Here is a 16,178-nt window from a genome sequence, read left to right as displayed (position 1 = left end):
AGTATTATAGGTACGAGTGAATTATAAAAAAAACATGTAATAAAAAAATCATTTTTTTTTCACCGACGCATAACAACTCAGTTCACCAGTCTGACCGGCTGCAGCAGAAATATTATACAGAACTCTTTATTATTATTAATTATTATTATTATTATTATTATTATATATGGTACGCGCGGTGTACAGTCGCCAGCTCGTATTATATATATATAATACAAATAACCCATATAGGTATATTATTGTATACATCCTTATAGCGCTAGAGTGATCCATATCTACAACACGGCTACGCTAAAATTGTCCTCGTCATTTTAGTGTGTTGAAAATACCGTTATTTTGTAGAAATTGTTTGAAATATTTAAAATTTTACACAACAATTTATTATTACTTATTGTTTATAACTATTTTTTGGATTTTCAAACTATGGTTTTGATACAACCTATATACCTATAATAGTACTATGTTTAGTAATAATTTCATCATTATAAGCACAATACTTTTCTAAAACTTTGATGTAGGTACCAACTGGTAAAACACCTATCGAATATTGAATAAATCGTTTTATCATTAAAAAGTATTTTAAGTTTGGATAGTGACAAGAGGGTATATACTTACGCCATTAAAAAATATATTGACAAACCAAAATGATAAAAAAAATAATGTTAAGTATTATAAAATATATTTATAGATACGCACAGAACATTTTTTTTTTAAACACTAAAATTGACTAGGAAAATGAACGGGTCAGTTAAATGGATCACTCCGTATAATATACGTCTTTACACACTTGCACAGCTTGCTCAGTAATAGTATTGTTAGTCGTTGTGTATGTTTTACGAGTGTGTTACATCAATTGCGTGTACGACGAGTGGCGGCAACGTACAATGTAAATCGACTGCGGCTGAGATCTGTTCATATCAGGAATTGTCCGGTCGGATTATGTGGGTCATGTGAATATCAAACGGTTAGGTGAACGTGCAAAGATAATAATAATATCAACAATATAATATGTAAAAGCGAAAAAATAGGCGTAGATAGTAGATACCGGCTGTTGCTGCAGTTTAAATCACATTTTTGTCTTACATATTATTATTATTATTATCGATGTGATAATACTATCTCACACGCGTGTACCTACATTACTGTGACCTATTGCGAATCGAACACAATGTACGAAAATCCTACGAAAACCATAGGTAGGTTACTACTACTAGATATATATATATAATATACTACGTATAATGTGTGTGCGTATACCGTAGTATATCTACGCTTAACGAAACAAAATAAATAGTAATAACAATAATATTAAACAATATAATATTATAGGTCATTGACTACGTGCTGCGTGATATTGGTCATTAATCATATAATTATGTTTTATAACGCGGTGCCATCGACTGGCGTGTGTGTGTTAGGTGAGTGGCAGTGTCGTTCCGACGGTGTGCCTATATTAAGTCCCTATATTTTTTTCTATATACGTACCCACAGGAATAAAATATAATATTTCCAAACCCCACGGCAACGGTGCTGTACCTACGGAAAAATTTAGTCTTCCGACACTGCGAAGATGTGTTTGACGTTTGTCCGGGCGCAATGCATGGTGAATGAACCTTTACACACGCGTAATACGCAATACCTGCGCACTGCTCTTAATAGATATATACACACACACACACACACACACACTATAGGTACTCGTTATAACCGTAAACCGTTAAGTACTGTAATTATTATTTGCAAGTTAGACATGTGTTGGGTGGTGCCAATGAGTGGATATACAACGCCATAATAATAATATGTATAAATGAGGTTTAGACTTAATGTATGCGTGCTTACTAATTTTCACGTGCAACTTAGATATATTGAAAGCCATGTTATGTACATTTTTTCAGGTGTCTATACGATGACGGTCATTCTTATATACCTACTAAAGGTGCTCGTTATAGCAAACAAATTTCCGCGGATCACTCGCAATGACTCAGCTATGTAGTACATTAGTGCTAAATGTGTAAACACGCTCTGTTAGTCATAGGTAAGTATAAATCTTGCAAATTCGCATTAAAAATAAATACTTTTATGCTCGGGTCAAATTATTTGAGTGTTACCGTGTATTATGGTAGCAAGGTGGATATTTAGACAGTATATAGTATATCTCCATCGGTGTATATTTGGTCGATTAGTATGTGTGGGGGGAGGGGGATTGACAATTTTACTTACTATAAAAGTTAAGCAGATTTCAACCTTGAACTTACTACCTACGTTTTGCCCCCAGACATATTATGGAGGTATAGGTATATAAATAAATAACGAGTGATGCTAATAATATTATGTTTATTTTAATGTTATAAACCTATTAATATTAAAAGTGTTGCAGATGGACTAAACCTTCTGGGAAAACATCCTGAGGGAATTCTCAAAGTCATTGTAATATCCACCTATGAAACATAACATTCCGTATTGAGTCATTGACTTCCAAAGCTTACACGATTTTGAACTTTTGCATAACTGAACGTATACCTTTTTGTACTGAGAATTAATAATAAATTAACAATTATTCCGTTAATATTATCCTTTTCAAAGTTATATAAATATAATATGATTTATCAGTAAAATAATCATATCAAATAATGGGTACAGATTACAGTCAATGCAGACTACAGATGTACACAATTACGTTTATTGACCTACTTATTATTATGTTTTCAAATGTTAAAATTCTTTAATTGTGAAATATAGGTACTGTGATAAATAGTATACACATTCATCTGATAACCTTTAAATGTTTTTAAAATTAATCTTGTGAAAAATTCCCATCCATTAAAATTGTTTAGATTAAAAAGAGTGTTCGTAAATTACATGTTAGCAATACATTATTTGCAGGATTGTTTTGTATATTATATATTTATATACATTATAGAGCACACTTTTTGGCGAGACAAAATTAATTTAAAGTATTCAACTTATAAGTCGACTTCAATTGTACGCCTGTAAGTTAATTTTTATAGAAAAAACGCTTGCCAAGTTAGGGATCGTCATGTAAACTTTCTTGATTTTTAATTTTTAGAAATTGATTAACTGATATCACACCCAAGTGGTATAACAATTTGAATCCAGAAAAATGTCGGTGTGAATAGACCTACAAAAAATCATTTACATTTTCATTTAGTGAGATAGATCTCCGAAACCGGAGAGCGGATTTCATTGTTTGGGGTCTTGTTAGATTCACATTGGTTAGGGGAAGTGCAGTGAAGATTTTCAGAACTTAATCTTTAATAGTTAATTCACTACAGAACATTAAAAAATAGTTAAAACAAATTTTATTGTGCGTTTTTTTATGTTTTTCAGCTTTACAGCTTTGTAGTGAATTAACGATTGGAAATAAGGTTCTAAAAATTTTCACTGAACTTCTCTTGGCCAATGTGAATCTAACAAGACCCCAAACAACAAAATCCGTTCTCCAGTTTCGGAAATGTACCTCACTGAATGAAAATCTAGCAACAAATAACTTTTTTTTATCTGCGAAAAATAAAATCATTTTTTAAAAAAAATTTTAATTCCATATTAAGTATCTACTTGATAATCCCTTTTTAATGAGTTATCAACCAACTTTCTAGCTATCATAGTTTAGGAGAAAAATTAAGAAATAGAAATTTTGGGACTGTTCACGCCAACATTTTTATGGATTCAAGTGGTTATAGGTCCGCTTGGTTTGATATCAAATCTCTCTCATTAATATTTTACATTAAAACTAGCTAAATTACCCTCTTACTCATAATTATTGAGTTAAATTTTTATTATTTTCCTATTTAACACAAATTCTTGAAGATTTCAAAATTCAGACTTTTTCATTTCAATTACTTTACTTACTTGATTAAAAATCAAGATAGTAATATAAAAGTATACTTTCGTATAGTTATTAAATGCGTATTTAAGTGTCTACTGTAATTTCTAATCATTTGCAATTTTAAAATCAAAACTTTTAACGAGTATTAAGAGTATTTTAAGGGCCTTTTATAGTAACAATTTAAAATAAATTTAATTTATCAACATATTAAGTTTAATGATAACACAATTGAGCAATTTTAAATTAAATATTAATACAATGAAATTTCAAATAAAATAAAAGGGCGTATGATAGTAACACACGGTAATTAAATATACTGACCACTCTAAACGTAAATTATTTTCGAATTATTTTTTTTTTCATATGGATATATTTTTGTTAAACAAACCACTCTTCAAAAAAACCCTGTCACACACTGTCAGTTATATTATTGTAATTTATAACATATAATATGTTGTTTGAAGAGTTTGAACGTATAAACGTATAAAAAAATATCTTAAAATAATCAAATAAACCTGTTTTTAATTAATATGATTTTAAGAATTTAAAAATGAGTAAAATTTCATTTAGATTCTGAGCGGAGCAATGGAGAATGTACTGATTTACAATGATGTGTGTTTTTTTATTTTTTTGTCGTGTCTGTCATCACCTTTTAGGAAAGTAAAAATGCTTAGATTTTCTTCAATAGTATATTTTTTGATGGGAAAGTTAACCTAGTTGGTACTTTAAGGGATCAAAAGTAAAATTTTTAAAGTAATTATCAAAAGCGCCATGAAAAACAAAAAAAAATTAAGGAAAACGGGAATTTTTACGCAAAATCTGTTTTCGAGAAAATCGATTTTGGTTTTTGATGCAACTTTAAAACAAATGACCGTAGATACATGAAATTTCGCCTGAATGTTTGTATTAGAATTTTCTATACACCATAACATTTTCCAAATATTTTAACTTATTTTGAACTGTTTATGGACATTTTCAGTTTCCATTTTTTTAGGTTTTTTTTCTATAAATATCAATAAAAATGTATTTGTTGGTTAAAAAAGCTTTAAAATTTAATAGAAGGCTTTTAGTATATTGTTTCAAAGGCAGATGAAAAATATTAAAAATCCAGTCACAATTTTTTTTATAAGCATTTAAAGTTCAAATATTGACAAAATACGTAAAAATTACATAAAAATGTTGAGTTAGAAATTCATAAAAAATTTTCTTTTTAAATCTAAGATTTGAAAATGTAATACAAGATTATCCATAAGTTTGTCTACCTTTATCACGAAAATGTGCAAATTATGTTTTGAGTGGTTTACGGACTTTTTAGTTTTTTTTTTCTATAAATGTCAATAAAATTTCATTTGTTGAGTCAAAAAGAGCGAAAATGTTATACAAGGCTCCTGATATATTGTTACAATAGCAGTTGAAAAATATTAAAAATACATTAGCACACATTTTTTTTAAGCATTTAAAGTTTGAATTTTGACAAAATGTATAAAATTTAAAATTTAAAAATAATTTTGTAGTTAAAAAATTATAAAATATTAAAATCTTATAGCTAAGGCTTGGAAATTTAAAACAAGGTTCCACGTAACTATATTATTCTGTAACCAAAAACTCTAAGAAATATAAATCACAGTTTTTTTTTATAGTTGTTATTTTATGTTCAAATAATACGAAATTACATATTCAGTAACCAAGAATAACGATTTTATTTATTTTGTTGTAATTTAAAAATATTATTAGTGGTTACTTGAAATTTCTCAAGTATATATTATTGTATACAAATATTGAAATATGATAATATGCAAATAATATTAATATTTAACTTACCAGATACGTATTAATAAAAACAATATAAATATTATATAAAATATCCTAGGCTGACAAACTGTCTCGGTTCAGAATCGTTTTTCGTATATAATGCCATAATGGAACAATTTGTTTTGAATAACATTAATAAGAAATGTATTAGCATTTAAATACAATACTCGACGGACTACAAAGTTTTCAATATTTATTTATAATCAGTGGAGTATAATCAATAATCAATAATTGAATTGTGATCATATCCATCATCAATAATTTGTAATTTTTTGTTTAAATATGCTAGAGCACAGATCAAAATATTTCTCTTATGAAAATGCTCTTTTAAAAGTTAAAATAATAATTGCAAAAAAAAAGTCCGTATACATAATATTATTATAATATAATCCATGTTTATTCATATTAAAAAAATATTCTAAATTAATTAAATTAAAATTTAATGCACATATTGTTTGCATTATACATTTTTCAAAAGTTTCATAACGAGTGAAAATTTTAATTTTCAGATATTTATAAATATATTTTAACGTTTTTATACTAGGGGTAGGTTTTTTTAGTTTAGTATTTAAAATTACAAAAAAAAAATAATAATAATGGGTAGTTCTTTGATGTATTTGATAAATTACCTATCAAATTTCGTAGTAAAAAGTAACAGTTGGAGAAACAGTGTACTGTTTCTTCTAAATCTTTTTTGATCTCTTTGAATCACACATTTGAGATTACTGGTCTAGATTCTATAATCGTTAATTTATAATATATAGATACGGAATGCTGCAACTGGACACTGATAATGTTATCATTATCACTTTTAAATAATAGTTTATCAAATTCGTCTCCCCGTGGTCTCTTAAAATCCACAGGCGCTTCTATACTGTCTTATAAGTGATATATAGAGACGCCACCTTTCTTAATTCATTTATTTCCCTATTTTTAATTAATTTTAAATCACCCCCTCGACTCCACCGATGAACATGCTATCAAACATCAATGTAGGTGTATTGAAGAATTGTATTTATTATTATTTAAATTATGAATACAGCGATAAATCATTGAACTATGATTCTGTGCAGACTGCAGAGTTTATAATAATACCTACACCATCATAATATCATTTATAGTAAGTAATGTTGACTATTTTTTTTTTTAATGTTACGACCTCTTAGAAAAATGGTGAGTTAACATATTATTTTTTAATGTATTGTGTATAAAATGCATATAATACAAAGGTAATAAGTAACCTTGTGGCTTGTAACAAAATTTCATTTAATATTAATTTCCAAAACTACAAATTGTATTGATAGAAATCAAGTAATACTACAATAGTAAAATTCAAAAAAAAATTATACCATCATTAAAATGTTATATGTTATTTAGACAATATTGTAAACTCTAATTTTTTGATTGTTGTGATGTAATTAAGTATATCTAACCTCGGGTTAAAACTTCATGTTTTCAAAAACACTCTGCATGTAGTTGCTTACACAATCCACAGTTAATATTTGATCAGGATTTAGAAATTTTCTGATTATTATTCTATGAAATACAAATTATCAATACTATTATCAAAATATTTGTTGACTGAATCTGAAAGAACACATCGCCAATGTTTATCGATTATTATCAGTTTATATATATTTTGATATGTGAAAATGACCTAGCAATATTTTACATGTTTACTAGGCAGTTATTATTTTTTAAACACAAAAAAATTAATAGTTAAATCTTAAATCTTTGACCACGCATATATATGAGATATTGATATACAAAATACTTTTAGAATACTACCTTTATCAAGAAAAAAATGTCTACAAGAAACTTAAATTAAATTTTTATGAGCGTCTGAAATTTATATTTTTACAACATTTGATATTCACTCGATATCTTATGTAACGATTTTCTTATTTTGTTGTAATTAAAAAACGAATGACTGTAGATACTTGAAAATTTCACTGAATGTTTATATTAGCATTTTCTATACACCATAAAATTTTGAAAATAATTTGACTCTTTTTGAACTGTTTACGGCATAGTCAGTTTTCAATTTTTTTAGTTTTTTTTTCTACAAAAATCAATAAAATTTTATTTGTTCTGTAAAAAAGCGTGAAATTTTAATGCAAGGCTCCTTATATAATGTTACAATTGCAGTTGAAAAATATTAAAAATACATATGCACAATTTTTTTTTATATGCATTTAAAGTTCAAATTTTGACAACATTTATCAAATTTATAATTTATTAATTATTTTGTAGTTAAAAATGTATAAAATGTTTAACTTTTATGGCTAAGGATTGAAAATTTAAAACTAGGCTCCGCGTAAATAGCTGGTTATATATAAATTACTTAATTCTCAATAATATCATCAAATATACTTATTTCATAGGCTCCTATCATAGGCTGACTGACCGTTTTCGCTCAGAATCGTTTTTCTTATACAATGATATTATATCATTGAATTCAAATTTAACACCATCCATTACAGTGACCCACTTGCAACCTACTGTACAGCAGAGCGACATCCACTTATCCACCTTTTTGTTTTAAAAATGTTTTCCTTGTGACTATGCTGAAAAATCGTATTAAATATAATATAATATTATATTTTTAGGTACGCAACTTTTTAACTACCGCTATACTGTTATCACAAAAACATTTTAATAGGTAGGCACTTGAATATTTTCACTTTCCAGACCTCAAACATTAACTCAATATAATAATTTATGTATTAAGTTTTTTTTGAATTGCAAGAAAAATTTTTATAAATGAATATATTTTATTATTCTAGTAAGTACGTTGGGCAAGTATGTATAGTCATAATAATTAAATAATTATACATAATAATATAATATATTACTTTCAGAGTGATTATATAAATAATAAAAAAGTATGAATAAAAAGGATTAAAAATGTTGAGTTTTAAACATGAGTAGGTAATGAATTAAAAGATCAATGTTCGATAAAATAATCATTCGACACAATGTTCAAATATTATTGTTTAAATTGTATTAATCTGGTGCGAGCCTTCTGGGAGTATATTTATTTAAAAATTATCTGTTCAGCAGGTAAGTACTAAGTATTAAAGGATTAATGAGTTGTAAATATTTCATATATTTCATATATATTGATATTTTTTTGACTTTAAGAACATACCTATAATTTAGTTATCTGAATCTTTTTCCAATAAGTTTGGAGAACATTTTAAGAAACTATAATATGAAAAATAAACTTTACAGTATTGTCGTTTCATCTTTAGTGCAATCGCTAAAATATCTTGAAAAAGTACTTAAATAATAGATAGATATACTGTATACGAAATATATAGAATACACATTTTTAGTAACTCGTTTTTTTTTTTTTTTAGAATACTTGTTAACATTGAAATTTTTAGTATAGAATTATACGAAGACAGGAAGAATATTATGTAATGTAGGTAGGCTACCTACGCGCTGTAGGTACTAGTTTTCAAGATCAACATTTTAATATAAAATGAAATCGTATAAATTAATAAAATTCAAATTAACTGAATTGGATTAGGTACATTTATTTTATTTACCTGTGAATAAAATGGTTTTATCGTATAAAAACTGAAATTTTACTTTTTTTTATTTTACTGAGTAAAGTATAATAATTTATTATAATAGAATATAATGCGACTATATTCGTCATGATTGTAAAGCAAGATTAAAAGAGATAAACGCAAATTCAGTAAATTTACTTAAATGATAAGTACCTACCTACCTTTATATATTAAATTTAAACATATTATAAGAGATATGCGTTTCGCTCCTGTCGCTCTTATATAGGTACTCTATAGTCTATCCTGATGTATGATTTTATACATTTTAAGTATAAAATTAATGGGGATTGAGGTTACAAATTATAGGTTATATGGGTATTTTACGTATGTCTTAAATCTACAAAATATTTTTTTTTAAACACAACACTTAGGTAACCTAACTTTTATCAAAGTATACTATAACTACGTTATTCGCCATTTTGTTTTAAACATTTTTACTTGAAACAATCAGGCATCTAACATCATGATCTTTCATAACATATCAATTATTAATAATAGTCCGCATCGTTATATAATATTTTTTATCTGTCTTTATTTTCTACAACAGTATAAATAATAATATTATTATACCTATATATACTATGCGTATACTTGACATACCTGTACTGGTATTATTTTTATGTCCACGTGCTTGTGAATACATCGTCACAGCTACACAGGACTCCAATCAACATGCTCCTTTCTTTTTAGTTATGAGTCAATAAACCGAGTTGTAGTTTGAGCAATAAACCACGTTTAAGATTCTACGAAGTATGTTCAACCGTTTTTACATCAGATCGGCACAGTTTAGTCTAATTCCACGTTATATGAGTTTATGACCTATATTCCAAAATTTTTTTTTATTCCTTATAATATTATTATAATATTATTGCAGTGGTCGACGCGCGTATAATAAAAAAATAATCGTAATGACTTATAACTGTATGTTATTTTTTGTTTGTTTATACGGGTACGATAGTGAACTTCATAATATTATATAATCGAAAAGCAACTGTGACGTTTACCCAGTCAAACTGCTGCAAACGCACCGGCCATCAAGGATGCGCGCGTACCTATATAATATTATTATAAACACACGAAATAAAATATATTATATTTTGAAACCGGTGTGGATATTATAATAATTATGTTATGTTATGCAGGTGTATATATATATATCCTACTTGCGAACAGCCTCTTTGGCGGTGAGTTACGCAAAACCGCGGTTTACAGCAGCAGTTGCGGTGCAATTTCGTCGTCTTAGACAAGGAAGCCGGTGACCTCATTGATGCCAGCGCGCGTTTAATATCCTGTATCACAATATCCTTCGTCTGTCGCATAGGGGTCGTCAACCGCCAAGTGAATAAAAATAAACACAATTTGTTGTCGTGTCCATCATCAAATCGATAGAGTTCGTCCTAACCTCGCGATGTTTACGAATGTACTGAAGAAAATAATAATAATAATAATACAATAATCGCATCGTGTCGGAAGAAGAGGCGACCACCGCCAAGTGAACAAAGAATAAGCGGCCCACGCCGAATCGATCGAATTCATCGCGATAGCAATTTTCACTAATCGGTGGAAAAAAAAAAATAACACAATAATCATCCCGTGGGATTTAAAAACGAGAAAACCAAAGAGGTGATCGCGTGATGTAGGTACAAGGCAATAGGGTATAGGACGCAGGTCAATTTTTACGCAGCTGTGTCAACTTTTAGAATGCGCCGAACTTTATGCTAAGGTTCCGGAAACGGTCTTTCGGTCGAATTTTATTTACCTACCTACCTACATCATAACTTTGTTATAAGTAATTAAGTAAATATTCAATAATGCACATTAGAGTATATGTTGTGGGGTGGTGGTGATAAACACTTAAGTATGAAATTACGGCAATACCAACCATGGCGAGTAATATAAAATATTTATATGTACATCCTATTGCAGCATTATTGTTTCCCGAACGTAAACGTATAATGCTCCCACAAATTATACATTATTCCAAAGACAATAGACAAAAATAACCTATACCTTTGATGTGATATCATCGAACGTATTGTGCGATCCTTGACACGGTTGTTAGCAGGACCGAAAATAAACGACTGACGAAACGTGTCTGGGGTGTCCTTTTTTCACTATATATATTTTATGTTTGTGCATCTGCAGCGATAGGCACGCGTATTATCACAAGGTCTTTGTGTTCAATATAGGTAATATTAGATAGTTTGATAAATTTTTTTATTTTTTCCTTTTAGGTAACATGTCGGTTAATAACGCTGATTATTGTCTAACGGTCATAATATAGTTATAAATTGTAATAATATTAATGGGAATACCTCACATAGTTTATCTTCCTTATTTGTGAATTTGTGATACAATTTATTTTTTATTTTCAATTCCTTTACAGTAAGCTATTATAAAACATAGACAATAAGGCACTTTATAACGTTTTAAATCATCTATGTATTTGGTTTTATGGTTGTGTATGGACAATGGACATATATTATCACTTATTCCTTTGCTTTATGAATCAATTAATTAATAAGTACTACCTATTCAAAATATTCATCAATCGTCTATATCAATCGTATTCGTTTATATATATATTTTTAAATTAATGATAGATTAATAAAAACAAAATTACATAAATTATAACGAAACTGTGACAATATTATTATTGTATTGTAAAAATATCTATTATAAAACCATATAGTACAATAATGATGGCACTTTGGTATAACATATTATTATTACAATTAAGTAGGTGTCTATAGGGTGATTCCATTAAATCCACTACTTATTAAATTTATATGTTATAAATATTTTTAATTTCGATGAGCGAAGTACTCCGAAAAATGTTGGTCAGTGCACTATGCATCTAAACTTTAAACTATTATAACATAATATTATTATATAAACTAGTTGTTCGATATTTGCCTTTTATGCATTAAACATTTCTGAAAAATATTCTGCTTAAAATTATGAGATTAATAATGTATGATGTCGTTTCAAAAAATTTAAGAACTTGAAACATTTATGACGATAAAAATATTAAAATTATATTTTTTTTAGATTCTGAGCGGAGCGAGGAAGCTAGTGGTTTTATGATGGCGCTTATTTTAATCAATTTTTTTTTTATCCAGTATACAAAATTTTTACCAGAAGGAGTGCTTCGATTTCAACATAATATAGTATATTATCTTTTAGCAAATTGGATCAAAATGGTACTTTAGAGAGGTCATTTTTCGATTTTCTTAACAATTATTTAATGCTACGGGAAAAACCACCGACAAATTACAAAAAAACCGCTGAAAATAGGATTTTAATTTCTAACGCTTTGTTTATCACCGTAGAAGCGAATAAAAAATTATAATATTCAATTCAACTTACATGCTATAATAAATAATAACAATATAAAATATCCAGACTTACAAACCGTCTCCACTCAGAATCGTTTTTCTTATACAATGATATTATTATTATATATCATTGAATTCAAGTTTAATACAATCCATAATACATTGACCCAATTGTAACCTACTGTACAGCAGAGCGACATCCACTTCCCCACTTTTTTAAACATCATTTTGTAATTTCAAATGATGTAAAAAAAATATTTCAGATTTTCAGCGTAATATTTTAGACGTCAAATACTATTCGTGAAAATACGTTTTTACTTACTTTTAAAAGAATTACCTTGTATTTATCTACTTATATTATTTTTAAATTTATTATTAAAACATTATCAAATCCATCAAAAGGAATGCGAATAATATAGGTACTGATATCCCACAAATCTGTTAATGATATTGTTATTTTTTTACTTTGTACTCAATAAATATTTTATATTTAATTGAATCTTAATGTTTGAAATATCTTATTAGATTTGGTGCATTAAAATTATAATCAGCATTTATTCAATAATGTATACTAATAGTTACTACTATTAAAATAAATAATAATTATACTATAGTATACTGTTTTCAAAGTTCATGATCTTTAATAACAATGCCTAATTAAATGTAAAATAATTATAAACGTAATTTAGTAAATAGTGTGTAGGTACATGAGTCCCGAAGTTCACAATATATAATAAAGAACAAATACCTACGATTTAATGTAATATACTATTAATTATTATACTTAACTAATCGATTTAGAACATTTTATTTAATATTTGTAAATTGTCACAGTTTTGATATTTTAAATTATTATGTTATTATTTATTATTATTATTGTTATATATATATATATATATATTAAAGTATATTATAGGTACCTAATAGATTCGTAAAATATATTGTACACACTATACAGCAATATGGATTGATATCAATCCACCTTGGTATACAGTATACACAGGCACACAGATAATTACTCAATATTCTAAAAAAATTAATAAATAATACTGTATAGAGTTTTATTTCCAGAAATGTACAATCACTCATGGGTATTTTGACGTTATTATTTTGTACGAAGGTCTAAACAAATTAATAATACTTATTAACGTTTTATTAAAATACGTTCCTAATTTAAAGCAATAAAAATTATAATACTTACACGACATATTATGCTTACAAAATAAATAAAATATAGTAACGCGTTGTGTAGCATAAAACGTAAATACGTAATCCTTTCACGATAATAACAAACACAGACTATATATTATAGACTACTGTCTACACTAAAAGCACATATTGCATAATATATTGGAAACAAGTTTACTGGATAATTTAATATGAAGAAAGACCTAGTCATATTTTCGTCTTTATTTTAAATATTAGAACGCCACACCGAAGTTTGTTATCTATATCTTCACTCACACGTGTAACATGCTAAACATGTTCAGTGCACAGATCGGTCATAAATTATTGGGAATGGTTTTTAGAATTAAAACACCTATTTTAAAAACGTAAAAATTAAATCAATATTATCAAGAGAAATAGTAAGTTCTGTAGATTTAATTAAAGTATTTAAAAAAAAATTCTTCATTTTAAAATGCGTGGAATACATTTTTCCAGTTATTAATAATTTTAAATTCCGATGACTGTTAACATAATATTGATAATGAATATTATGAGATGCCATTTGAAATATTATTTTATTTACACTAACTATAATTGTATTTTATTTATTTATTTAGTGCTTAGTGAACACTTAAAAGATACAAAAGTTAATTTGTAATATTGGTCGTAACGAACTTTGCTCAAAAATTGTTTTTTTTTAATACCTACTAGTTAGTAGTTACTACTATTGATAATATTGATAGACCAAATTTATAGGTTTCAGTTGTACATCAAAATACTATAATAATTTATACTCATTACATTTTATAAAATTACAATCTGAAATTATATAATGTGAAACAATATGCGTTTTGACACATAACTATTTGTATTACCTACTTTGTTCTATATAATAGTTGAAACTGTAAATGAAAATACAGATACTATAATATAAATATATTATGCACAGAGTCAAAATTAAGAAATTTTTTTTATTTGAATTAGAGAGAAATAATAATCAATTTTCACAAAACATGCCATCTACGCTCAATAACAATAATATCTAAATGTTTTACATACAATATGATGTACATTTAGGTCATGTGAAACCATACAATATGATGGTTTATTGATATATGTATAATATAGAGTCTATATACCTACTATAGACTACACTATAGTCTTTAAAAATGTCGACTATTTCGTATATAATACAATGTTATGTTATTGGATTAGAAATATTCTTTTTTGTTCATAATCATCCTTAATATTCAAAAATGAGCCATTGATCATCATGGTCAAATGATTAATTTAAAACATATAATAATTACATACATTATTAACACAATTGTAATATATTATAATTATTATGTGCCTATTACTGCAGTAATATACATGTATATGTAAAAATTCGTATAGTAAATCAGTAGGTAATCAATAATCATCTTATATTTAAATAGGTATAATAATACAAATTTAGAGGAAAGAATGTACCATCGCTACAACAATGTTTTAAATATGAAAAAAAGAAAAAATCATTCAAGTATCGTAAGAAGTAACGTCAAATTGAAAATGAATCTAAGTATACTTTAATGAACTGTCTGGTGCATATATAATATTATAAAATATAGGTTAGGTCATTAGCCCCATTATTGTTTTCGAATGAATTATTGTCTTCTATATATTATTATTCTTCAATAAATTAGCCTTAATGTTATGGAGTTCAATAAACTTCATAGAAAATCGATGTACCTTGATGAAGTTATTCAAAATCGATTCGGCGGCTATTGATGCATCTGTCCAAAACGCTCGTACGGTGTATTATAGGTATTCGTAGTGTACACGATAATAATATTATAACAGTTATTATATTTTCGAGCGTATTTCAATATTTATCCGATAGTTAATATTATTATGGTGGTGTTGAATATTTCGACTAGTTTTTAATCGCACACTACTGCACGCATGGGCACGTTGAAATGTACCCAGTCAGAAGAACTTGTGTCGACGGTAACGAAAATATATTGTTCGGTTGACAAAAATATCAATCAAAAAAAAAAAAAAGAAGTAAGACAGAAAAATCAACGGTTGCGAAAAAATATTCGTTGGAAACGAAAGCCGAGATCGCGCGAAATACGTACACTACAACGGCGAACGTGCGTTTCGGCAAGCCGTTCAATTCAGACTACGCGCCACCGTCTAAACAGCGAGTAGGTATATAGACGTCGGTTGATACCGCTCCGCCGGTCACCCGCCAAGAACCGGCGCCGTGCGTTACCATAGAAACGCATCCGATGGCAATTTTTTTTTTAGCGTTCTCTCGAACGCGGTTGTTCGAATGACGACTAAGATTAAGAGCTCAATTATCTATGCGATACGAAATGTAAATGGTAGGTAAATAGGTAGGAAGGTACGTGATTAAACGGTGTGCAGCAGTCGCGACCACTGCATGCATTA

General features: G+C 27.4%; 1 protein-coding gene across 1 annotated transcript in view; it reads right to left on the bottom strand.

Moving 5' to 3' along the window:
- The window catches only part of LOC132938665 (ATP-binding cassette subfamily G member 4-like), a 36,714-nt gene extending 20,788 nt beyond the window's left edge, over positions 1–15,926 (bottom strand). The window contains exon 1 of the mRNA XM_061005636.1: positions 15,474–15,926. The gene's annotated coding sequence lies outside the window, so the exon portion shown is untranslated. The remainder of the gene's footprint in view (positions 1–15,473) is intronic.
- Positions 15,927–16,178: the final 252 nt, after the last annotated feature.

This window comes from Metopolophium dirhodum, chromosome 2, assembly GCF_019925205.1.
Source record: "Metopolophium dirhodum isolate CAU chromosome 2, ASM1992520v1, whole genome shotgun sequence".
NCBI classification, from domain to species: Eukaryota; Metazoa; Arthropoda; class Insecta; order Hemiptera; family Aphididae; genus Metopolophium; species Metopolophium dirhodum.
This window is presented reverse-complemented; position numbering and strand designations above follow the sequence as displayed.